Consider the following 26,596-nt stretch of genomic DNA (forward strand, 5'->3'; position numbering starts at 1 on the left):
AATTTCAGCCCCTTCGGTAGACGTGCTGTTTGCCTTCCCTCGGATGATAAGGCAGAGTTCAAATCATCATCCGAAGTTCAGAACCACTGATGGTGCATTTGAGTGTCTTAATAGCAGTTGTGGTTTTGCTAAAGTGGGCACTGGCCATAAACAATCTATACTTCAGCCCTTGGATACGACAGCCTTCATTCTTGCTGTCACTCACACCACACAACCCGTAGTCATTTTCCTTTAGTTTTATAGTTTGTCCTCATACCCACTCTGCCACATTAACCCATCCACTGGCATTCTGGGGCAGTCCCTCAAATTTAAATCCAATGATGGATTTCCTCTGAGAGCCTTCTCCCTCCCTCCCTCCCTCCCTCCCTCCCTCCCTTCCTTCCTTCCTTCCTAAATTGAGACTGGAAGATTTGATTCTGCAGTGCAAACAATCAAGTATGAAGACTGAGTTTGGGTGACAAAAGATTAGGGTCATAGTCAAACCCAATTTACAACAAAGTTAAACCCCCGTGATTAACCTGTTTTTGGAGAGCCCTCAGAGAAGCCCCCTGAGATCATGCCTGGTTTTATTATCCTCATGTGGGAACTGGAGGCCAAGTTGGGAAGAGAGCCTGCCTAAGGTCACAAGTGATGGACGTAAAGCTTAAACCTGGTGTTTTGATCTCCTGCCATGAAATCATCGAGTTTTAGAGCTGGAAAGGGCAACAGAGTTGTCCAAAGAGCACAGAACTTGCTCCTCTGTAAAATGAGGTGATAATCCCTGCCCCTCTTCCCCTGCTGATTGCTGTAGAGATTACATGAAACCACGGATCTGAGAACCCTTGGCTGGAGTGACCAGTGATTTGGGACCTTCCGGTCCCAGGCTCGTCTTCCTCCACTGCCGTTCCGTGTAGGGAGAAAGCAACTCACAAAAATGGAAACAAGCTGGTCCTTAGGCTTTCCCAAACTTCAGCGCACAGCTTCAGGGTCAGTTGTTGTGTTTGTTTAAAAAGCAGATTTCTCGGTTCCATTCTGGACTATGGAATTTGAGTCTCTAGCCAAGAAGAAGCCTAAGTGCCTGTTTTTAAAAATCCCCTCTTCCCACTGCCAAATATGATTAATGATGCACACTGCCCTTGAGAACCAAGGTTAAACCAAGAATTGTTCAAGTCACCTCTGAGGAGAGGAAGGTGGAATAGAGGCAAAACACAACTGGCACGGATGGCCCATGAAGGATTCTGTGTCGTCGCAGCCAGGCGGGCAGGTTCCCTGCTTTTTGGGGAATGAAGGCCATTGGAGGATGAACGCGTTAGGGGAACCACTGGCCGAAGCCACCTGCCCTGACCAGGCAAGATAGTAATCACTTGCATGAGTTCTCTTAACAGGAGGTCCTGGTAAGGAACGTGGAACTAACAAGCTACCAGCAACCGGAAGGATTTGGGAAAGGTCAAAAGGAGAGAGGAGACGCCAGCCCATATGTCCTACCAACCTCCCAGAATCCTTCTTGCCGTAATTCATCTTGGCTGAGCCATGCTCGAGACACCAGGAAGGATCCTGCATCAGAGTGATTGGCCAGAGCCAACCCGGAAACTAACCCCATCACCATAAAACCCGAGACTGCGAGCCATGTGGCAGAGCAGTTCTCCCAGGTTCCCTTACCCCACTGGCTCTCCACCCGGGCGCCCCTTCCCATTAAAGTCTCTTGCTTTGGGCTTCCCTGGTGGCACAGTGGTTAAGAATCTGCCTGCCAGTGTAGGGGACATGGGTTCGATCCCTGGTCCGGGAAGATCCCACATGCCATGGAGCAACTAAGCCCGTGCACCACAACTACTGAGCCCTCATGCCACAACTACTGAAGCCCGCATGCCTGGAGCCTGTGCTCCGCAGCAAGAGAAGCCACTGCAATGAGAAGCCCACACACTGCAACGAAGAGTAGCACCCGCTTGCCGCAACTAAAGAAAGCCCGCTAATAGCAATGAAGACCCAACACAGCCAAAAATAAATAAATAAAATAAATTTATTAAAAAAAATAGGTTTAAAAAAAAAGTCTCTTGCTTTGTCAGCATGTGTGTCTCCTTGGACAATTCATTTCCAAGTGTTAGACAAGAGCCCACTCTTGGGCCCTGGGAGGGGTCCCCCTTCCTGCAACATAAGGGTGGAGCCAGGGTGGGAAGCACAGAACAGATCCACAAGGGATGCGTTCCAGGAAATGAGAGCCTTGCAGTTTTCTGTTCCTTCGCACATCCACTCTTTGGCCCTCCTGTGTTGAAGGCATGACTAAGGATCAGGAAGTCACTATTAGGCTTCTCTTCCTTCGTCTTGTGCTCCTGTCCCAAATCTTTTCCAGTCTGGTCTGAAATCATCCCAGTTAGGGCATGGTTCCTCAGAGTTCAAGTCTCATCATAACCTAGAGCTTATTATGAAGAGTATAGATTTTCTGTAGCACAGGGAACTCTGCTCAATATTCTGTAATAACCTAAATGGGAAAAGAATTTGAAAAAGAATAGATACATGTATATGTATAACTGAATCACTTTGCTGTACACCTGAAACTAACACAAGATTGTTAATCAACTATATTCCAATATAAAATAAAAATTAATGGACTTCCCTGGTGGTCCAGTGGTTAAGAATCTGCCTTCCAATGAAGGGGACACAAGTTCAATCCCTGGTCAGGGAACTAAGATCCCACATGCCGCGGGGCAACTAAACCCGCGCTGCAACTACTGAGCCCGCACGTCCTGGAGCCCGTGTGCCGCAACTGAGACCCAAGGCAGCCAAATAAATAAATAAATAAATAAAATAAAAATGTAAAGAAGACTATAGATTTTCTGAATCTGCCCCAGATTCTGTATTTTAACAAGTTCTCCAAGCGATGCTTGTGTCTAATAGAATTTGAGAGTCACCGAAATACAAATCTATCTTGAAGACAAGCAGATGCTTCCCAGGAACGTAAAGTGATGAACAGAACTGGGGCTGAGGAGTAGCAGCCAGCTGGAGGGTGAGTGGTTGGAGAGCAGCATGATTAAACGAACACACTCCTGGGAGCGGGGTTTTCATGGAGAGAGAAGTAACGAGAGTGCATTAGAGTGCAGAGTCCTTAGGGGGGCAATGCTGCAGTGAGAGGCATTGGCCAGACCCATAATCTGAAGCCCCCAGACTCTTGTCTGTTGGAAGATGAGGATCCCGGAGGTCGGAGGGGGGCCAGAGCTCAAGAAGAAAGTGTGAGCCAGCCCCCAAAGACCATCCCTCAGAAACATTTTTCAGGAGCTGACCCCTTGTAGGTTTCCTCTCCCTGGAGGTCAGAGGCAGTTATCTTGAATTATTTTCTGTTGATGTCCAGTCTTGCCCCTTCTCACCCAGACTCCTCACTGTGGACATGGTAGAGCTCCAGAGAAAATGCAAGTCAGATGAAGTGAGGGCCTTGGATGCTGTTATGGGCCATTTTAGGTCTTGGTGATGTAGAGCAGGGAAGAGTAATTTTCCCTCTACTCTTCTAAGTTCTCTGCTGGGAACTCTGTAGCAGAAGACACATTAACAAGAGAAAAACAAACAGATGTTTATTAACATGTTTACCTCATGTATACATGGGGAATAACCAGGGGAAAAGTGAGTAACTCAAAGAGGTGGCTTAGAATTCAGACTTAGATACCATCTTCAGCTTAAGACAAAAGAAAGGTGTGTGGGGACTTCCCCGGTGGTCCAGTGGTTAAGACTCCACGCTGCCAATGCAGGGGTCGCGGGTTCGGTCCCTGATCGGAGAACTAAGATCCCACTTGCCACGTGCCATGGCCAAAAGATTTAAAAAAAAAAGAAAAAAAAGGAAAAAGGAAAAGCATCGTGATAAACAAGAGTAAGGTTATGCAGATTTCTGTCAACACCTTCTCCATTGATAAGATTGTCAGGATTTAGAACCACCCTTCTTTTCCTGGCACAGAGAAGGAGACACCACTACAAATGGAGATTTCCTCTATAAATGTAGATTTCTCTTGCCAAAGGGTAATTGTGGCTCTGCTTCTAGAGTTTCTCCTCTGTGCTGTTTCTCAAAATAACCCTTGTGCCTAAGAGGCATATTTTGGAGTGGCATATTCTACCACTCTTCAGGGACAGTTTTGGAAAAACCACACCCAGTGACCTCACTTGATGTTTTCCAAAAGGCTACACTTGCCACGAGGAGTCTTTGGAAAGCTACAAGCACACCTGGAAATTCTTTGCATCCAATTTTCATAGGTGACACTGCTCATTCAAAGGTAAATTTCAAATGCCACTGCTTTTTCTTATTTCTGATTTTTTTCCCCGTTGCCTCATTTACTACAGGCATTCACTGTTTCCTATTATCAGGTGTGGGGCAGGACCAACAGACTTAAGAGGAAAAAAGGGGAGTGGGTACTTCTTCTAGGGGGAGCCTTTGGGTCCTTGGCCTCTGCTTGTCCGAGGTCATTTTGATCTGCTTAAACGAAAGCAGCCGTGCAGAGAGATTTACTCCTGACAACACTTTCGCCCTAATAACCGTATTGCATTTCAAAACGGTTGTCCCACTCTCCTGGCCATTCCTAACCAAGGCTCATTCCTGTTCTTGGACCCACCCTGGCAGCGAACGAAATGTGATCCAGAGCAGCCCCCTCAGATGGTAGTACCCAGCCTGCTGCTGCCTGCTCTTGCATGCCTTTCTTTTTTTTTAAATTAATTAATTATTTTTTTTTGCCGCGCAGCACATGGGATCTTAGTTTCCCGACCAGGGATTGAACCCGTGCCCCCTGCATTGGAAGCGTGGAGTCTTAACCACTGGACCACCAGGGATCCCTCTTGCATGCCTTTTTAACACTCCTCCTGCAAAGGCTGAGGAGTTCTCCCCGGGGCTGGACCACAGTCTGACCCCTACTGGCTGTCTCCCCACGACCAGCACAATGTGTGCAGCCAGCTGTTGACAGGGCTTTGCAGCTAAAACAGCCAGCTGCAGGGGGAGAGAATGATAGGAATTATAGACTCACGGGGCATCTATCCCCAGACATTCAATTAAACTATGAACACTGGGCAGGAAGTCAGGAGACCTGGGTCCAGGACGCAGCCCAACCGCTGAGCAGCTCTTTTCTCACCCATATAATAACAATAGCTAATGTTTACTATGTGCCAGGGACTGTTATAAGTAATGTATTAACTCCTTTGTTCCTCCCAACAGTCTCTAAAGTGGATATAATTGTTCTATATGCTTATAAAATGAGGAAACTCAAAGAAGCCAAAGTAACTTGTTCAGAGTCAATAACTAGTAAGTGATAGTTGACTCCAGAACTTGTACTCTTAACTACCATGCACACTGCCTCGGCTGAGATAGGAAAACACATATTTGCTACCTAGTGCTACGTAACAAATTACTGTGAAATTTAGTGGCACAAGAGCAATAAGCATTTATTATGACACAGTTTCTAGGAGTCAGGAATCAGGGAGTGGATTATCTGGGAGGTCCCGATTATTTGAAGTGTCTCATGAGGCTGCAGCCAAGATGTCTGCTGGGAGACTTCCCTGGCGGTCCAGTGGTTAAGAATCCGCCTTCCGAGGCAGGGAACCCAGGTTTGATCCCTGGTTGGGGTACTAAGCCCACGTGCCACAGCTAGAGAAGCCCATGAGCCTCAACAAAAGATCCCGAGTGCTAAGAGCCAAAGCAGCCAAATAAATAAATAACTGGACTGGGGCTGGGGGATTTGCTTCCAAGATGGCGCCCTCACATGGAGCTGGTTGTTGGCTGGAGGCCTCAGTTCCTCAACACAAGAACTCTCCACAGACTGAGTGGCCTCAGGCTGTGGGCTTTTCCCAGTGCAAGTGTTCCGAGAGAGGGCAAGGCAGAAACTGAACATAGTGACTGAATCATGGAAGGCATGCACTGTTATTTGCACGAGATCTTATTGGTTATGTTACCCAAAAACTGGGTTCGCCTCTTGGTGGATGTTCAAGCCGAAAGACACAACCAAGCCAAAGATCAGGAGAAGAAAGGATTTATTACCTGCAGCAAGTAAAGAGAACACCAAGGATCTTTCCCAAAGCAGTGTCTCTCCGAACAGCAAAATTGTGGAAGGTTTAAGCTAAGGGTACATGCATTCTCATGAAGGGCTTGGGCAGCGGACAGAGTCCAAGCTTTAGTGGATTGAAGTCACAAAAGGTCATCGTCACCCCTTAGGTGCCATTGATTTGGTGGTTGAGCACCTCAGGCTAATCTTTACCATTGAAACAGAACTGGCAGTCTTTACAACTGATATATTATCTTAACTATTGTTAATTCTCTTGCCCGATAACAGTCCTTTGTCTCTGCATTCTTTTGTTCCCTTAAGACCATTAAATACTGTGACCTGTTCAAGGGCAAGCACTGTGGCCAGACTTAGATCACGAAATGGCTTTGACCAAAAATGGCTTCTCGGACTTCCCTGGTGGTGCAGTGGTTAGGAATCTGCCTGCCAATGCAGGGGACACGGGTTCGAGCCCTGGTCTGGGAAGATCCCACATGCTGCGGAGCAGCTAAGCCCGTGAGCCACAACTACTGAAGCCCGCGTGCTCTGCAACAAGAGAAACCACCGCAATGAGAAGTCCGCGCACCACAAGGAAGAATAGCCCCCGCTCACCGCAACTAGAGAAAGCCCGTGCGCAGCAACAAAGACCCAACGCAGCCAAAAATAAAAATAAATTAATTTAAAACATTTTTTAAAAAATGGCTTCTCTTCTGTCAAGAAAGCCATGCCTGGTTCTCTTTCTCCAGGGCCCCCCTACCCTATCTGCTTATAGTGACACAGGTCAGCCCTATTCAGTGTGGAAAAGAACTACACAGAGAAGTGAATGCCAGGAGGTGGGACCGCTGGGGCCATCATGGAGGCTGGCTATCACAGATAGTAACATGCAGTTGGGAGGATCAAATCAAAGAATAGATGTAAACATGCTGTATGAGTTTGCCAGGGCAGCCGTACCACGAAGTGGGTGGATTCAAACAACAGAAATGTACCCTCTCACAGTTCTGGAGGCTAGAGGTCCAAAATCAAGTTGTCAGCCAGGCCATGTGCCCTCTGAAGGCTCTAGGGAAGAAGGCTTCCTTGTCTCTTCCAGCGTCTGGTGGCTGCTGGCGATCTTTGGCATTTTTTGTTTTTTTTGTTTTTTTTGGCTTGCAGCTGCATCACTCCAATGTCTGCTTTGTATCACATGGTCTTCTTATAAGGACACTAGTCATACTGGATTGAGGGCCCACCCTAATCCAGTATGACCTCATCTTAACTTGATAGCATCTACAGAACCCTGTTTCCAAACAAGGTTACTTTCACAGGTACCGGGGGTTAGGACCTCAATATATCTTTTTTGGGGAGTGGGGGGCTTAATTCAACCCACAGCACATGCTATGTAATGTGTAAATCCCTGTGTATGTATGAGTTGGTATCGTCCTTGATTACAGTCGTATAGCAATAATGGGTGTCGATGGTTAGAATGGCCAGCCTAGTCGATGGCATTGCCATTGTGATGGCAGCACAGGGAGACAGTTCTTTAGGTCACTTTATTTATTTATTTTTTAATTTATTTTTTTGGCCTTGCCGCCCAGCATGTGGGATCTTAGTTCCCTGACCAGGGATCGAAACTGTATCCCCTGCATTGGAAGCGCAGTCTTAACCACTGGTCCGCCAGGGAAGTCCCAAGTTCACTTTAAAAGTCCTTGATGTCTCAGTCATTTTCCCAAGCCTTCACATTGGAACTTTCTCATGGGTTCCAGTGGGTTTTAGATTCTGGTCACAAAATTTGTCTATCAAATTCTTCCTTGGCTGTGCCAGGGGCATGGGGTACAAAGGAAACTGAGTCAGTCTCTGCCTCCAGACATGTGTAATCTAATCAGCAAGGTCAATATCAACCAGTCGCTGGGATATGGGGTGATATCAGTCACAGACGTACATTAAGTCCACGGGAATGAAGACGGGGGACTACATGGACGCCAGGAATGAGGGTGGGAGAATCCAGGAGAGAATAAGAAAAGAGGTGAGATTTGAGATGGGCCAGGACCTCTGAGAGGAATTCAAAGGCGGGAGGGAAAGGAATTCTAAGCAGAGAGAACGGCATGAAAGGAGACTTGGAGGCCATGGGGTCCTGGTGGGTTCAGAAAGCAACGAGTAACCCAATGTGGCTCATGAAAGGGACCGTGGGACTTCTCTAGTGGTCCGGTGGTTAGGACTCCCGTGCTTCCACTGCAGGGGAACTAAGAGCCCTGGTCAGGGAACTAAGATCCCACATGCCAAGCAGTGCAGCCAAAAAAGAAAAGAAAAGGGACCATGGAAGGAGAGAGGAGGACTGAAGGCTGGTGATGAGGGTGGGGCAAGACCACCGAGGCCTAAGCTGGCCCCCAAAGGGGTGCCTCTTGGGATCCAGGGTTGCTGGTCCAGGTGGGAGAGGATGGGGAGCTTGACGGCACTGGTGGTGGAGAGGAGATGTCAGAAGCACGCCCTGTTCCATGGTGGAGTCAGAACTTCCAGAACTGATGACTGAACCGCTGTGAGGAGGGTGAGGAGACTTGCAAGGCATCTGTGGTGCCAGGCTGGGTTAGATGGTCACAGATGCAGATGTCACAAACAGCAGCTCTCAGGCCCAATCCCGTCTACAGACACGGCTCATTTTAAAAATTATTATTATTATTAATATTTATTTATTTAGGCCATGCTGCGGGGCTTGTGGGATCTTAGTTCCCTGAGCAGGGATTGAACCTGGACCCTTGGCAGTGAAAGCACGGAGTCCTAACCACTGGACCACCAGGGAATTGCCAGACACATTTCATTTTATCCACCCAATGTTTAAAATTTGCATTGATCACTAGAACTTAAAAAGCAGATGTTATATGGAAATCTAGATTTCCAGCTTCTCTTAGAAAACTGGAAGATGTGGTGGCTCTGCGTCCACGTTCCCACACAAGAGGCATCAGCTGGAGCCCTTCCGTTTGCCCCACTCTTCACCCCTCCCTATTGTCTCCCACACTCAGCCTTCTCTCATTTATGCTACCTGCCTGGCCCTGTCGGCACTGAAGTTTGCAGCCCCTTTTTTCAAAACCTGTTGCCACTGCAGATGTCCGTGCTTCTGTGAAGCATCGTATTTTAGTTACACCAACTCCAGCTGCATGACGATTTCATTCCAAATCCGCACAAGATTTTTTTGGGGAAGGATTTTTTGGCCACCCTCTGCCAAAAAGTTGAATTATGAGGATTAGAGGGAGGTAACCTGAACTCTAGGGTCAAGAGACTGAGACCCCCGCCACACACACACAGGTCATTCATACTTTTGCTTATTTTTGTTTTAGGTGAACTTTTCTGTAAGGAACTACGACAGATAGACAGCTCCTGTCTGCCTCCTGCCCTGATCTTTTGTCTGCTCTGGGTCTGGCTGTGACAAACAGGCATCATTCATCATCCAAGAGGTCCTGACCACACAGCTTCTGCCCTCTTGTTCCCACGAGGAACAGAGGAGCACTTCTGTTTGTCAGTTCTGCGTCTGATTCAGGAGTCATAAAATACAGTTACTGTCATGATAACAGCAGGTCCTGAACTGCCTCTCACCTCTGTGTTAGTTTCCTAGGGCTGCCATAACAAACTACAACAAACTTCATGGCTTAAAATGACAGAAATTTACTTCCTCACAGTTCAGGAGGCTAGAAGTCCAAAATCAAGGTGTCAGCAAGGCCATGTTCCCTTTGAAGGCTCTAGGGAGAGGATCCTTCCTTGCCTTTTTTAAAATTTATTTTTCTTTCTTTCCTTGGCTTTTATAGCTCTGGTGACTCCAGGCATTCCTTGGCTGGTGGCAGCTTCGTTCCAATCTCTGCCTCTGGCTTCACAGCACCTGTGTCTCTGTGTCTTCTTTTCTGTCTCTCATAAGGACACTTGTCACTGGATGTAGGGCCCATCCCAATCCAGGATGATCTCATTTCAAGATCTTTGTCTTTTTTTTTGGCTGTGCCGTGGGGCTTGCGGGATCTCAGTTCCCCAACCAGCGACTGAACCCAGGCCACGGCAGTGAAAGCGTTGAATCCTAACCAGTAGACCACCAGGGAACTCCCTCAAGATCTTTACCTTAATTATATCTGCAAAGACCCTTATTCCAAATAGGGTCACATTCTGAGGTTCCAGGGGAATGTATCTTTTCTTATTTGTTTGTTTGTTTTTTTGGCTGGGGAGAAGGGGAGGTAGAGACACCATTCAACCCACTAACCGCCCCCCGCCAACCCAGTCTCTTCCAGTTATCTATTGCTGTGCAGCAAATAACCCCCAGACTTAGTGACGTCAAGCAACATCCGCCATCTTCTTATCTTTCATGGTTTCTTTGGGTTAGGAATTTGCAAAAGGCTTGGCTGGGCGGTTCTCCCCATGTGGGCTGATTTGGGCTTCCTCACAGCATGGCTGCCAGGGGAGGTCACACTACTCATGCAGAGCAAAGCAGAGAGCTTGCATTTGGTGACCTAGCTTCCAGAATCCCCGAGGGCCACTTCCACGTGCTCTGTCCTTGGAGACAGTCGCAAGAGCCTGCCCTCCCCCTGGGTTCACAGCAGCTCTCTGCAGAAGTGCATCTCCCTTTACAGGGGCAGAGACAGGCTCAGAAAGGTAAGTAACTGCCAAGTTATTACAACTAAGGGCAGAACTCTGGAAAGTAAATTTAGGGCCCATAATTATAACACATATGTTGCACCTGTGGTCACTTTCTCTTCCCCAGTTTTCTGTTCCTTTGACCTGGGAACATGGGCCTGATCGAGCCCCAAACTGCTATCTGGATGGTTTGGGGACAATCAGGGTACAGCGCAAAGGAGGGCTGTGGACAGGTAGTTAGCCAGGTGACTTGGCTCTCAGCCCTGGCTCTGCTGCTTCTATTTGTGTGGTCTTGTGTACTTTCCTGTTCAGGAACAAAAGGAACGATGCCTGCCTTGCTCTTTCATGGTTGTCATGGGTAAAATGATGTTCAGTAAGTTAGCATGCTTGCTAAGCTATTTAATGCTCTTCAAACAAAAAGTGTTGTATGTCTCTTTGAGCTCCTCAGAGTGCCACAGACCTCCTAGCTGCTTTACAGATATTTGTTGATTTTAATGTATAGATATCCTACCAATCCTAGGAAGAGCAGCACCACCCAACAACTCAGCCTCATAACCAGGGCCAGTTACCAGGGACACCACTGGGCCAAATCATCAATGAGGGATCATGGACTTGGAGTATGGGGTGGGGGGGTTCAGTTGCCCCAAAGTAGCCAGTGAATAAGACTGGGGTTACTCTTTCAGAGTATTCCTACCACTGAGAGCTGTGTAAACAAACTACCGCCAAATGTAGAGGCTTAAAACAATATTTTTATCTCTCATGGTTGTGTGGATTGATGCGGTTCAATTGGCCCATTCTTCCTCGGCCGTGGGAGCGGGGCCTCTGTGCAGCTGTATCAGAGAGCACCTGGGGCTGTGGTCATCTGAAGGCCCAACTGAGCTGGATGTCCGAGGTGGAAGCTCAGGGCTCCCCCACGTGGCCTCTCTGTCCAGCGGTATGTCCCTGGCTTCCTCTTTTTTTTTTTTTAAATTAATTAATTAATTTATATTTGGCTGTGTTGGGTCTTCATTGCTGCGAGTGGGCTTTCTCTAGTTGAGGCGAGCAGGGGCTACACTTCGATGTGGTGTACGGGCTTCTCATTGCGATGGCTTCTCTTGTTGTGGAATGCGGGCTCTAGGTGTGCGGTCTTCAGTAGTTTTGGCACACGGGCTTAGTTGCTCCGTGGCATGTGGGATCTTCCCGGACCAGGAATCGAACCCGTGTCCCCTGCATTGGCAGGCAGATTCTTAATGTCCCTGGCTTCTTTTTCTTTTCCTTTTTCAATTTTTGAATTTTGTTTTATTTATTTTTTATATAGCAGGTTCTTATTAGTTATCCATTTTATACATATTAGTGTATATATGTCAATCCCAATCTCCCAATTCATCCCACCACCACCCCCACCACCACTTTCCCCCCTTGGTGTACATGCATTTGTCCTCTACATCTGTGTCTCTATTTCTGCCTTGCAAACTGGTTCATCTGAACCATTTTTCTAGGTTCCACACATATGCGTTAATATACGATATTTGTTTTTCTCTTTCTGACTCACTTCACTCTGTTTGACAGTCTCTAGATCCATCCACGTCTCTACAAATGACCCAATTTCATTCCTTTTTATGGCTGAGTAATATTCCATTGTATATATGTACCACATCTTCTTTATCCATTCATCTGTCAATGGGCATTTGGGTTGCTTCCATGACCTGACTATTGTAAGTAGTGCTGCAATGAATATTGGGGTGCATGTGTCTTTTTGAATTATGGTTTTCTCTGGGTATATGTCCAGTAGTGGGATTGCTGGGTCATTGTATTTTTAGTTTTTTAATGAACCTCCATACTGTTCTCCATAGTGGCTGTATCAGTTTACATTCCCACCAACAGTGCAAGAGGGTTCCCTTTTCTCCACACCCTCTCCAGCATTTGTTGTTTGTAGATTTTCTGATGATGCCCATTCTAAGTGGTGTGAGGTGATACCTCATTGTAGTTTTGATTTGCATTTCTTTACTAGTTAGTGATGTTGAGCAGCTTTTCATGTGCTTCTTGGCCATCTGTATGTCCTCTTTGAAGAAATGTCTATTTAGGTCTTCTGCCTAAAAGCTTTGCAAAAGCTTTTAAGTTTCATTAGGTCCCATTTGTTTATTTTTGTTTTTATTTCCATTACTCTAGGAGGTGGATCAAAAAAGATCTTGCTGTGGTTTATGTCAAAGAGTGTTCTTCATATGTTTTCCTCTAAGAGTTTTATAGTGTCTGGTCTTACATTTATGTCTCTAATCCATTTTGAGTTTATTTTTGTGTATGGTGTTAGGTAGTGTTCTAATTTCATTCTTTTACATGTAGCTGTCCAGTTTTCCCAGCACCACTTATTGAAGAGACTGTCTTTTCTCCATTATATATCCTTGCCTCCTTTGTCATAGATGAGTTGACCATAGGTGCGTGGGTTTATCTCTGGGCTTTCTATCTTGTTCCATTGATCTATATTTCTGTTTTTGTGCCAGTACCATATTGTCTTGATTACTGTAGCTTTGTAGTATAGTCTGAAGTCAGGGAGTATGATTCCTCCAGCTCCGTTTTTTTCCCCTCAATACTGCTTTGGCTATTTGGGTTCTTTGGTGTCTCCATACTTTTGTTCTAGTTCTGTAAAAAATGCCATTGGTAATTTGATAGGGATTGCATTGAATCTGTAGATTGCTTTGGGTAGTATAGTCATTTTCACAATATTGATTCTTCCAATCCAAGAACATGGTATATCTCTCCATCTGTTTGTATCATCTTTAATTTCGTTCAACAGTGTCTTATAGTTTACGGCATACAGGTCTTTTGTCTCCCTAGGTAGATTTATTCCTAGGCATTTTATTCTTTCTGTTGCAATGGTAAATGAGAGTGTTTCCTTAATTTCTCTTTCAGATTTTTCATCATTAGTGTATAGGAACGCAAGAGATTTCTGTGCATTAATTTTGTATCCTGCAACTTTACCAAATTCATTGATTAGCTCTAGTAGTTTTCTGGTGGCACCTTTAGGATTCTCTATGTATAGTATCATGTCATCTGCAAACAGTGACAGTTTTACTTCTTCTTTTCCAGTTTGTATTCCTTTTATTTCTTTTTCTTCTCTGATTGCCATGGCTAGGACTTCCAAAACTATGTTGAATAATAGTGGCGAGAGTGGACATCCTTGTCTTCTTCCTGATCTTAGAAGAAATGCTTTCAGTTTTTTGCCATTAAGAATGATGTTTCTGGGCTTCCCTGGTGGTGCAGTGGTTGAGAATCTGCCTGCTAATGCAGGGGACACGGGTTCGGGCCCTGGTCTGGGAAGATCCCACATGCCGCAGAGCAGCTAGGCCCGTGAGCCACAAGTACTGAGCCTATGCGTCTGGAGCCTGTGCCCCGCAACGGGAGGGGCCGCCATAGTGAAAAGGCCCGCGCACCGCGATGAAGAGTGGCCCCCGCTTGCCACAACTAGAGAAAGCCCTTGCACAGAAACGAAGACCCAACACAGCCATAAATTAAAAAAAAAAAAAAAAATTTAGAAAAAAAAAGAATGATGTTTCCTGTGGGTTTGTCATATATGGCCTTTATTATGTTGAGGTAGGTTCCCTCTATGCCCACTTTCTGGAGAGTTTTTATCATAAATGGGTGTTGAATTTTGTCAAAAGCTTTTTCTGCATCTGTTGAGATGATCATATGGTTTTTATTCTTCAGTTTGTTAATATGGTGTATCACATTGATTGATTTGTGTATATTGAAGAATTCTTGCATCCCTGGGATAAATTCCACTTGATCATGGTGTATGATCTCTTTAGTGTGTTGTTGGATTCTGTTTGCTAGTATTTTGATGAGGATTTTTGCATCTATATGCATCAGTGATATTGGTCTGTAATTTTCTTTTTTTGTAGTATCTTTGTCTGGTTTTGGTATCAGGGTGATGGTTGCCTCACAGAATGAGTTTGGGAGTGTTCCTTCCTCTGTAATTTTTTGGAAGAGTTTGAGAAGGATGGGTGTTAGTTCTTCTCTAAATGTTTGATAGAATTCACCTGTGAAGCCATCTGGTCCTGGACTTTTGTTTGTTGGAAGATTTTTAATCACAGTTTCAATTTCATTACTTGTGATTGGTCTATTCATATTTTCTATTTCTTCCTGGTTCAGTCTTGGAGGTTATACCTTTCTAAGAATTTGTCCATTTTTTCCAGGTTGTCCATTTTATTGGCATAGAGTTTCTTGTAGTAGTCTCTTAGGATGCTTTGTATTTCTGTGGTGTCTGTTGTAACTTCTCCTTTTTCATTTCTAATTTTATTGATTTCAGTCCTCTCCCTCTTTCTCTTCCTTCCTTCCTTTCTTTCTTTTTTCTTTCTTTCTTTCATTTATTTATTTTTGGCTGTGTTGGGTCTTCGTTGCTGCATGAGGGCTTTCTCTAGTTGCGGCGAGTGGGAGCTACTCTTTGTTGCAGTGTGCAGGCTTCTCATTGCGGTGGCTTCTCTTGTTGTGGAGCACGGGCTCTAGGTGCACGGGCTTCAGTAGTTGTGGCACGCGGGCTCAGTAGTTGTGGCTCATGGGCTCTAGAGCACAGGCTCAGTAGTTGTGGTGCACGGACTTAGTTGCTCCGCAGCATGTGGGATCTTCCTGGACCAGGGCTCAAACCTGTGTCCCCTGAATTGGCAGGCGGATTCTTAACCACTGAGCCACCAGGGAAGTCCTCCCTCTTTTTCTTCATGAGTCTGGCTAATGGTTTATCAATTTTTTTTATCTTCTCAAAGAACCAGATTTAGTTTTATTGATCTTTGCTATTGTTTTCTTTGTTTCTATTTCATTAACTTCTGCTCTGATCTTTATGATTTCTTTCCTTCTGCTAACTTTGGGTTTTATTTGTTCTTCTTTCTCTGGTTCCTTTTGGTGTAAGGTTAGATTATTTATTTGAGATTTTTCTTGTTTCTTGAGGTAGGCTTGTATAGCTATAAAATTCCCTCTTAGAACTGCTTTTGCTGCATCCCATAGGTTTTGGATCGTAGTGTTTTCATTATCATTTGTCTCTAGGTATTTTTTTATTTCCTCTTTGATTTCTTCAGTGACCTCTTGGTTATTTAGTAAAGTATTGTTTAACCTCCATGTGTTTGTGTTTTTTACGTTTTTTTCCCGGTAATTGATTTCTAATCTCCTAGCGTTGTGGTCAGAAAAGATGCTTGATATGATTTCAATTTTCTTAAATTTACTGAGGCTTGATTTGTGACCCAAGATGTGTTATATCCTGGAGAATGTTCTGTGTGCACTTGAGAAGAAAGTGTTATCTGCTGTTTTTGGATGGAATGTCCTATAAATATCAATTAAATCTACCTGGTCTCTTGTGTCATTTAAAGCTTGTGTTCCTTATTAATTTTCTGTTTGGATGATCTGTCCATTGGTGTAAGTGAGGTGTTAAAGTTCCCCACTATTTTTTTAATTAAATTTTTATTTATTTATTTATTCATTTTGGGCTGCATTGGGTCTTTTTTATCTTATTTTATTTTATTTTATTTTTAAGTTCCCCACTATTATTGTGTTACTGTCAGTTTCCTCTTTTATAGCTGTTAGCAGTTGCCTTATGTATTGAGGTGCTCCTACGTTGGGTGCATATATATTTATAATTGTTGTATCTTCTTGGATTGATCCCTTGATCATTATGTAGTGTCCTTCCTTGTCTCTTGTAACATTCTTTATTTTAAAGTCTATTTTATCTGATATGAGTATTGCTACTCCAGCTTTCTTTTGATTTCCATTTGCATGGAATATCTTTTTCCATCCCCTCACTTTCAGTCTGAATGTGTCCCTAGGTCTGAAGTGAGTCTCTTGTAGACAGCATATATATGGGTCTTATTTTTGTATCCATTCAGCAAGCTTGTGTCTTTTTTTTTTTTAATTTATTTATTTAATTAATTAATTTATTTATTTTTGGCTGTGCTGGGTCTTCGGTTCGTGCGAGGGCCTTCTCTAGTTGCGGCAAGTGGGGGCCACTCTTCATCGCGGTGCGGGGACCGCTCTTCATCGCGGTGCGCGGGCCTTTCACTATCGCGGCCCCTCCCGTTGCGGGGCACAGGCTCCAGACGCGCAGGCTCAGCAGCTGTGGCTCACGGGCCCAGCCGCTCCGTGGCATGTGGGATCTTCCCAGACCAGGGCTCGAACCCGTGTCTCCTGCATTAGCAGGCAGATTCTCAACCACTGCGCCACCAGGGAAGCCCGCTTGTGTCTTTTGGTTGGAGCATTTAATCCATTCATGTTTAAGGTAATTATTGATATGTATGTTCTTATTACCATTTTCTTAATTGTTATGGGTTTGTTTTTGTAGGTCCTTTTCTTCTCTTGTGTTTCCCACTTAGGGAAGTTCCTTTAGCATTTGTTGTAGAGCTTTTTTGGTGGTGCTGAATTCTCTTAGCTATTGCCTGTCTGTAAAGCTTTTGATTTCTCCATCGTATCTGAATGAGATCCTTGCCGGGTAGAGTAATCTTGGTTGTAGGTTCTTCCCTGTCATCACTTTAAGTATATCATGCCACTCCCGTCCGGCTTGTAGAGTTTCTGCTGAGAAATCAGCTGTTAACTTTATGGGAGTTCCTGTGTATGTTATTTGTCGTTTTTCCCTTGCTGCTTTCAATAATTTTTCTTTGTCTTTAATTTTTGCCAGTTTGATTACTATGTGTCTCGGCGTGTTTCTCCTTAGGTTTATCCTCTATGGGACTCTCTGCACTTCCTGGACTTGGGTGGGTCTTTCTTTTCCCGTGTTAGGGAAGTTTTCGACTATAACCTCTTCAAATACTTTCTCGGGTCCTTTCTCTCTCTCCTCCTTCTGGGACCCTTATAATGCGAATGTTGTTGCGTTTAATGTTGTCCCAGAGGTCTCTTAGGCTGTCTTCATTTTTTTTCATTCTTTTTTCTTTATTCTGTTCCGAAGCAGTGAATTTCACCATTCTGTCTTCCAGGTCACTCATCCGTTCTTCTGCCTCAGTTATTCTGCTATTGATTCCTTCTAGTGTAGTTTTCATTTCAGTTATTGTGTTGTTCATCTCTGTTTGTTCTTTAATTCTTCTAGATCTTTGTTAAACATTTCTTGCATCTTCTCGATCTTTGCCTCCATTCTTCTTCCGAGGTCCTGGATCATCTTCACTATCATTATTCTGAGTTCTTTTTCTGGAAGGTTGCCTATCTCCACTTCATTTCTTTGTTTTTCTGGGGTTTTATCTTGTTCCTTCATCTGGTACAAAATCCTCTGCCTTTTCATTTTGTCTGTCTTTCTGTGAATATGGTTTTCCCTCCACAGGCTGCAGAATTGTAGTTCTTCTTGCTTCTGCTGTCTGCCCTCTGGTGGATGAGGCTATCTAAGAGGGCTGTGCAAGATTCCTGATGGTGGGTAGAGCTGGGTGTTGCTCTGTTGGGCAGAGCTCAGTAAAACTTTAACCCACTTGTCTGCTGATGGGTGGGGCTGGGTTCTCTCCCTGTTGGTTGTTTGGCCTGAGGCGACCCTGCAATGGAGCCTACCTGGCTCTTTGGTGGGGCTAATGGCGGACTCTGGGAGGGCTAACGCCAAGGAGTACTTCCCGGAACTTCTTTTTTTTAGCAACTTTTTTTTTTTTTTTTTTTTAAGATTTCTTTATTGACTGATTGATTGCTATGTTGGGTCTTCGTTTTTGTGCTATGGCTTTCTCCAGTTGTGGCAAGTGGGGGCCACTCTTCATCGCGGTGCGCGGGCCTCTCACTATTGTGGCCTCTCTTGTTGCGGAGCACAGGCTCCAGACGCGCAGGCTCAGTAGTTGTGGCTCACGGGCCTAGTTGCTCCGCGGCATGTGGGATCTTCCCAGACCAGGGCTCGAACCCGTGTTTCCTGCATTAGCAGGCAGATTCTCAACCACTGCGCCACCAGGGAAGCCCCTTCCCGGAACTTCTGCTGCCAGTGTCCTTGTCCCCATTGTGAGCCACAGCCACCCCCTGCCTCTGCTGGAGACCCTCCAACACTAGCAGGTAGATCTGATTCAGTCTCCTGTGGGGTCACTGCTCCTTCCCCTGGGTCCCGATACACACACTACTTTGTGTGTGCCCTCCAAGAGTGGAGTCTCTGTTCCCCCAGTCCTATCGAAATCCTGCAATCAAATCCTGCTAGCCTTCAAAGTCTGATTCTCTAGGAATTCCTCCTCCCATTGCCAGACTCCCAGGTTGGGAAACCTGATGTGGGGCTCCTTCACTCCAGTGGGTGGACTTCTGTGGTATGAGTGTTCTCCAGTTTGTGAGTCACCCATCCAGCTGTTATGGGATTTGATTTTATTGTGATTGTGCCCCTCCTACCATCTCATTGTGGCTTCTCCTTTGTCTCTGGATGTGGGGCATCTTTTTTGATGAGTTCCAGTGTCTTCCTGTTGATGATTGTTCAGCAGTTAGTTGTGATTCTGGTGCTCTCGCAAGAGGGAGTGAGTGCACGTCCTTCTACTCCACCATCTTGAACCAATCTCCTGTCCCTGGCTTCTTAAGTGGCAGCTCACAACTCCAAGAGCAGGTAGAAATGGCCAGTGCTCTCAAGAGTTGGGTGTGGATATGGCTCAGCGTCCCTTCTGCCATATTCTCTTGGTCAAAGCAGTCACAGGGCAGCGTGGCTACAAGGGAGTGGAGAAATGAACTCTACTTCCCAATGGGGCAGTGGTATGAACATAGGAGGGCAGGAATTGATGGCCACCATCTCTTTTTTTAGTTAATTAATTAATTAATTTTTGGCTACACTGGGTCTTTGTTGCTGCACGTGGGCTTTCTCTAGTTACATCTAGCGGGGGCTACTCTTTGTTGTGGTGTGTGGGCTTCTCAATGCGGTAGCTTCTCTTGCTGTGGAGCATGGGCTCTAGGCTCATGGGCTTCAATAGTTGTGGCACGTGGGCTCAGTAGTTGTGGCTTGAGGTCTCTAGAGCACAGGCTCAGTAGTTGTGGCACATGGGCTCAGTTGCTCTGTGGCATGTGAGATCTTCCTAGACCAGGGCTCGAACCTGTGTCCCCTGCATTGACAGGCGGATTCTTAACCACTGTGCCACCAGGGAAGTCCCTGGTCACCATCTTTGAGACAAGCTACCACTCGGATTAAGGAACAGTCCCACTACTCAGGCTCCTGAGCTGTCCAGCTTAGAAGGGCTGTTGCTATGACAACAGCCTTTGGTGAAGTGTGGGGACAGGAAGAAACCTCTCAATCGAAAAGCTACTGGGGGGCTTCCCTGGTGGCGCAGTGGTTGGGAATCCGCCTGCCAATGCAGGGCACACGGGTTCGTGCCCCGGTCCGGGAGGATCCCACATGCCGCGGAGCGGTTAGGCCCGTGAGCCACAACTACTGAGCCTGCGCGTCTGGAGCCTGTGCTCCGCAACAAGAGAGGCCGCAATAGTGAGAGGCCCGCGCACCGCGATGAAGAGTGGCCCCCGCTCGCCGCAACTGGAGAAAGCCCTCGCACAGAAACGAAGACCCAACACAGCCAAAAATAAATAAATAAATTAATTAATTAAAAAAGAAAAAAAGAAAAGCTACTGGGAAAACTTAGTCCCCTCCCTTGTCACCCAGGTGCTGCTGGCTTGCCCTGGACAACGGGAATCCTGGTAGAGCACAGGCCCTGGGGCACCAAGATCAGAGCCACAACATAGAGGTCTATACATGACCACCATCTAGCCCGGTTTTACTCCCACATCCTAACCACAGCTCTGACCTAGAAGTTGAATGGCTTCGTGGGAGTGGTTTCAGATTGTCTGCTGGACAGCTGTGCAGGCACAGGCCCTGATGTGGGGGTGGTGAGGGCAGCTTGAAGTGGAAGAGGGAAGCCGACCAAACAATGCATTCATTGAATGCGCCATCTTTTTTTAATGAAGAACTTGTCACCAGCCCCATTTATTTGCAGTTCTCAGGCAGAGAGGAGATGGATCCTTGCTCAGCCAGCCTCGCCTCCCATTTATTTCCTGACTTCACCCCTATGCCTGGCTCCTAGCAGTGGCTTCCCTTAAACTTGCATTACACTCCCTGGCTTTCCAAACCCACCCTGGCCCACCAGTGGATTTCTCCCTTCTTGTGTCCTTTCCCTGTCCCTTCTCTTATCCTACTAACATCATTGTGGACCTCAGAGTGTGCCGGGCACCTGGACACCAGGAACTACCCTCAAAAGTTCACACATGGTGTGTAAATTTCCTGCAGCTGCTGTACCAAATTATCACAAACTGGGAGCCTTCAAAGAACAGAAATTTAATCTCTCACAGTTCTGGAGGCCAGAAGTCTGAAATCCAGGTGTCGTCAGAGCCACACTCTTTCTGAAGGCTCTAGAGAATGATCCTTCCAGCCTCTCCCAGCTTCTGGAGGCTGCCGGCAATCCTTGGCTTGTAAGCACATCACTCTAGTCTCTGCCTCCATCTCCACATCACCATTGTCCCTAAGTCGCCTGCCATGTTTCCTTTTCTGGTTCTTACAAGGACACTCTCATCTTAATCCGGTCTGATCCCATGTCAATCCTGACTGTGATTTTGTCTGTAAAGACCCTATTTCCAAATAAGGTCATGACCTGGGTTTCCAGGTGAGTGGATGTGAATTTTTGAGAGACACCACCCAACCCAGTACAGGGGGCACTGGGATATACACCCAACAACCCCCAAAGAACCTGTCCTTTCCTGGGAAAGACTGGCAGGTGTACAAGAGACAGGCTCAGAGGCAACTCCCTCTTCCTCCCCAGAAAGTGAAAACGCAGTTATTCCAATGGAGCTGCTTCCCTGCCCACTGCCTGCAGACGTTCCGCAGCTCCCTTGCCCACTCCCATCCTTTTCTTCTCGTACATTTCTTCTTGTATATCATGCTTCCCTTTAAAAAAAAAACCCTTATTTGTTTTTATTGAACTATAGTTGATTTACAGTGTTGTGTTAGTTTCAGGTATACAGCAAAGTGATTCAGTTATACATACATATATAGCTATTTCTCTTTCAGATTCTTTTTTCACACTTCCCTTTTGACTATAACTAACTCTGTGTGCCCTGGGGCAAATTATTACTTCTCTGAGACTCAGTTTCCTTACTTGTAACATGGAGATAATAAGAGCTACCTCATAGGGTTGCTATGAGCATTAAATAAGATTTAACCTAGCAGTTCCTAGCACAGGTCTGACACATGGAAGATGCCCATTGAGTAAGTTAACAGCCATAGCTGCAGGTACGGCCCTGCCCCCAAAATGTTAGGTGTTAAACGCTTTGCATGTATTATCTGATCTAAACCTCAGGGCTCCAGGAACCAAGGACTGTTTTTATCTCCATTTTATAAATCAAGGAAAGTATAAAGCTTAGAGAGATTAGGGCTTCCCTGGTGGCGCAGTGGTTGAGAATCTGCCTGCTAATGCAGGGGACACGGGTTCGAGCCCTGGTCTGGGAAGATCCCACATGCCGCGGAGCAGCTGGGCCCGTGAGCCACAGCTGCTGAGCCTGCGCGTCTGGAGCCTGTGCCCCGCAACGGGAGGGGCCGCGATAGTGAAAGGCCCGCGCACCGCGATGAAGAGCGGTCCCCGTACCGCGATGAAGAGTGGCCCCCACTTGCCGTAACCAGAGAAAGCCCTCGCACGAACTGAAGACCCAACACAGCCCAAAATAAATAAATAAATAAATAAAGTAGCTGTAAAATTAAAAAAAAAAAAAAAAAAAAAAAGAACACAACACAACTGTAATTTAAAAAAAAAAAAAAAAAAAAAAGCTTAGAGAGATTAAGTAACTTGCCCAAGGTCATTTGGTTAGTGAGTGACAGCAGCTCTGAGACTTGAACCCATTTTTCCCACAGCAGCTTGATCCTAAGCCCCATGGTCCCTCCTCAGGCTTCCAGCTTTTTCTCTAGACTCACATACCCCCTGCAGAAGGGTCACTCCTTGTTCATCTCTGCAAGTAAGGGGCCTACCTTGGTGATTTATAGAGGCACAAACACGTGTTCACTGGGGAGATATCTGATCAGGTTTAATTAAATTGGGCAAAGGTGAAGTGATTTCCGGGGTCGGGGTGGAGGGCTCAGTTCAGCGAACATCTGCTTCCTCTCCCCCCATACAAACTCTCCTCTCTGCAGTGATGGACATCCGGGCTCTTGGGGGATACTGCAGGTCCAGAGTTTAGGGAGGATGGCCAGTCTTAAAGGCTAGTCAGACCTGCCCGAACAGGGATCTGGTGAATTACAGCAGGGGTCAGCAAACTATACTCTACAGGCCAAATCCGGCCCTTGGCCCGTTTTTATAAATAAAGTTTTATTGGAACACACCCACAGCCATTTGTTGATGTATTGTCTGTCTGTGTTCATGCCGCAATGGCAGAGTTGAGTAGTTGTGATGGAGACCACGTGGCCACAAAGTCAAAAATCTTTGCTCTCTGGCCCTTTACAAAAACTGTTGGTGGGCTTGCCTGGTGGCGCAGTGGTTGAGAATCTGCCTGCCAATGCAGGGGACACGGGTTCGAGCCCTGGTCGGGGAAGATCCCACATGCCGCGGAGCAACTAAGCCCAAGTGCCGCAACTATTGAGCCTGCACTCTAGAGCCCATGAGCCACAACTACTGAGCCTGTGTGCCACAACTACTGAGCCCGTGTGCCACAACTACTGAAGCCCGCGCGCCTAGAGCCCGTGCTCCGCAACAAGAGAAGCCACTGCAATGAGAAGCCTGCACACCACAACGAAGAGTGGCCCCTGCTCTCCGCAACCAGAGCAAAGCCCACGTGCAGCAACGAAGACCCAATACAGCCAAAAAAAATAAAATAAAATAAATAAATTTATAAAAAAAACATAAAAAACACACTGCTGGCTCCTGAATTAGGGAAGCCCTCAAGCTGCCCTCTGCATGATGATTTCTGTTTGGGCTGATAGAGGAGATTTGTGTTTTGAGTAAGCGACAGTCTGTTGGAGGGGATGTTTGGGTGTCTCTCCCAACCTGATGGGCTGGACTTGTTCAGAATGAGAGAGGGTTGAGGTCTTAAGTGGTGCTGACTCAGGACCTGGGTTGTTTCTTACTCCTGCCCTGAGCCATTGGTCACTGGGCAGCTGCAGTCCCCAGCAGAGAACCACCGGTTCCCTCTGTCCAACAGGTCCTGGGCAGCCCAGGAGGAATGGATAGAACTTGTTCCCAGCACATGAAGAATTTCCGGTGAGCTGCTGTCACTTACTAGCCAAATGACTGCGGAGCCTGAGGGACAGGAGGTAAATTCCGGAGGGGTGAGAGCCACTGTTACTTGAGCTCAGTGTGACCGGGTGTACTCAGCTCGCTGGAGGGGCCTGGGCTCCCTGCCATCCCTGCCTCTCTCCCACTTCTTTGGAGTCATCCTGGGGACCTGCCCTCCTATCATGAGCAGAGTGACAGTGGGTGGGGACCGCCCCTGTTAGGAACAACAGTAGTCTCCTTATCAGGTCCCTTTTCTTGCTCCTGTGGTCTCCTGGGTTCTCCATGGACCGTGCCCCCAGCCACCTTCCCAGACCTGGGAGGGGCTGTGAGCAAGGAAGTGCTTGTCCTGGGCGGACTCCAGCCACATGGGGAAATTCACACCCACATCCACGTGCGAGGAGCTTCAAACAGCAAATAAACAAGTACAAATGCACACGGCTCCGTTCCTCCTCACTTCCTGGTGAAGGTGTGCCAGCCCCCGGCTGTGCCCTTGGGCACTGAATACAGTTGGCCAAGGCTGGCCCTAGTGTCTGCTGAGCCATCAGTATGCCCAGAACCCGCAGCTGCAAGCTGGCTTCTTGGGATGATGGCCTTGGCGCCCAGCTCCCTTACTCTGGTGGGCTGCTGTCCCGGCGATTGATTTTTTTTAAAATGTGTTCTGTGCTGACTCCATTCTGTTCTGTATCATCCTTCTCTCTGGCACCGCAGCTCCTGCCTGCAAGCTGGTCTGGCCAGACAGCCAGGGAGAAACACATGTCCCATACCTGGGAGCTCAGAGGGAGGAAGGAGGAGCCATCCTCACAGCCCCCACCTCCCCTGGAACCCAGGCTCCACCCCAGCTGATCTCATTGGCATCCACAGCTGGGCCAACCGACCCCCACACAGGCATAGCAGAGTAGCTGGCAGCTTAACAAGGCTGGAAACTCTTGGAAGACCACAAAATACATTATTACAGTAACATATTTAGTCACTGTAAACATTTCTAAACTCTTTTTTTAATCACGAAAGGAATTCATAATTGTTAAAAAAAATTTTGAAACAAGATCAGAGTCGTTTGAAGACGAGGCATGTCCCTGATCTCTCTTCTCCACTTCCCCCTTCCATTCCCTACAGGAGTCAGTTTGGGCTATAGCTTTCCAGATGTTTTCTGTGCTTGATCATTTGAACCTCACCACAATTCCACGAGACGGGCAGGGCCGATAGCAAAGTGGACAGTTTACAGGGGAGCAGCATGGGCCCCAGGTCTAGCGCAAGAGCAGAGGACTTGGGAGCGGAGGGGCTGAAGGACAGTGAGGGCTCCAGTCCCAGGAAGGAGGCCATGGGGAGAGGGTGGTCCCGACTCCGGGCTCCAGGGGGACCAGTGGAGCAGGCGGGACCTACTCCCACTTCAATTCCGCCCTTAGCTTCCGTGTTGAGCTGCAGCCTTGTCTATTCTAGAAATCAGAGAATTGGGACCTACTCCCACTTCAACTCTGCTCTTAGCTTCCGTGTTGAGCTGCAGCCTTGTCTATTCTAGAAACCAGAGAATTGGAGAGCAGTATATTCAGACCTGACAATCACAGAAGACCACACAGATTCCCACTTCACCTTAGCTCTTTGACCTTGATGAAAAACATGTTTCCAATGGGTAAGTAATATCTTGCAGGTGAAGTCAGAAGTGTTGTGATCATTTTGCTGTCAAAGAGTGAAGAGACTTGGCCTTGCAGCCTAGAGGGGAGCATTCAGCAGTCTGTGAATCTTGTTGTAACCACTTACCAACTCAGTGAGTAAAAGAAAGCAAATTTGCATTCCTTGTGTTCCTCAGGTAAAATACAATCTGTTCTCCCAGGAAGCAGGTGAATGTCCGCTTTTGAGTTTTTCTATAAATTTCGCATTTCTCCCACCCTTAGAACCCCCTCAAAGTCTGATCTGAGTGTCAAAGTCCTACCTAGAACAAAGGGAGATGGGGTATCACAAGTCTATACCTGGTGGTATAATAAATATATTTGGTCTTTGTCTTCTGTTCTAGACACAGAGCTCCTGAAACACTTTTAATTTCCTAAGTGATAGGAGTATCTTTTGTGATTCATAACAAGCCCTTTGGAACACAACTGAGTTGGTGCTGATGAGGTGACCTAGGGTGGGATCCCTACATAGCCTCTGGATGGGGCTGGTCACCAGGAAGACCAAGCGAGTAGAAGGTTGCAGCTTTCAGCTCCATCTACCACTGGGGAGCAGAGCTGGAGATAAGCTGCAGAAAAACTCTTGAACAACAAACTTGATGAGCTTCTGGAGTGGTGCCTTCACGTGCCAGGAGGACGGTGCACCCCAGATCCACAGGGATAGAAGCTCCTGAGCTTGGCACCCTTCGGGACTTCACCCTATGTACTTCTTCACCTAGTGGTTCATTTGTATCCTTTATAATGTCTTTTGTAATAAACCAGTATTCTACTAAGTAAACTGTTTTCCTGAGCTCTGTGAAGTGCTTTAGCCAATTAATCAAACCCAAAAAGGGAGTCATGGGAACCTCGGATTCATAGCTGGATGGTCAGAAGTACATGTAATAACATGGACTTGCAATTGGTGTCTAAAGTGGGGTGGGGATGGCGGGGTGGGAGTTGGGTGAGACTGAACCCTTACGCTGTGGGATCTGATGCTATCTTCCGGTGGATAATGTCAGAACTGAGCTAAAGTTGTAGGGCACTCTGTTGGTGTCCTCTGGGGACTGGAGAATTGCTTGGTGTGTTGGAAACACTCTAGATCTATAAAAACAAGGAAAGATTGTATAGAGACAAGATGTTTGTAAAATTTATATGGACAGGCAAAGGAATCGGAATAGCCAAAACAATTTTGAAAAAGAAGAATAAAGTGGTAGGACTTAAAATCATTCTACCCAACTTTATTTTTTTTTAAATAGATTATTCAGTTTTTTAAAAATTTATT

At 46.4% G+C, this 26,596-nt stretch overlaps 1 long non-coding RNA gene across 2 annotated transcripts in view; it reads left to right on the top strand.

Annotated features, from left to right (window-relative positions):
• LOC102997900 (uncharacterized) overlaps positions 1-26,088 on the top strand; it is a 33,110-nt gene extending 7,022 nt beyond the window's left edge. For both annotated transcript variants that reach the window (XR_009006354.1, XR_009006355.1), the window contains exons 2-4: positions 23,601-23,712; positions 25,191-25,301; positions 25,683-26,088. This is a non-coding gene — a long non-coding RNA (uncharacterized LOC102997900). The remainder of the gene's footprint in view (positions 1-23,600; positions 23,713-25,190; positions 25,302-25,682) is intronic.
• Positions 26,089-26,596: the final 508 nt, after the last annotated feature.

The sequence above is a fragment of the Balaenoptera acutorostrata genome, chromosome 20 (genome assembly GCF_949987535.1).
Source record: "Balaenoptera acutorostrata chromosome 20, mBalAcu1.1, whole genome shotgun sequence".
In the NCBI taxonomy this organism is placed as follows: domain Eukaryota; kingdom Metazoa; phylum Chordata; class Mammalia; order Artiodactyla; family Balaenopteridae; genus Balaenoptera; species Balaenoptera acutorostrata.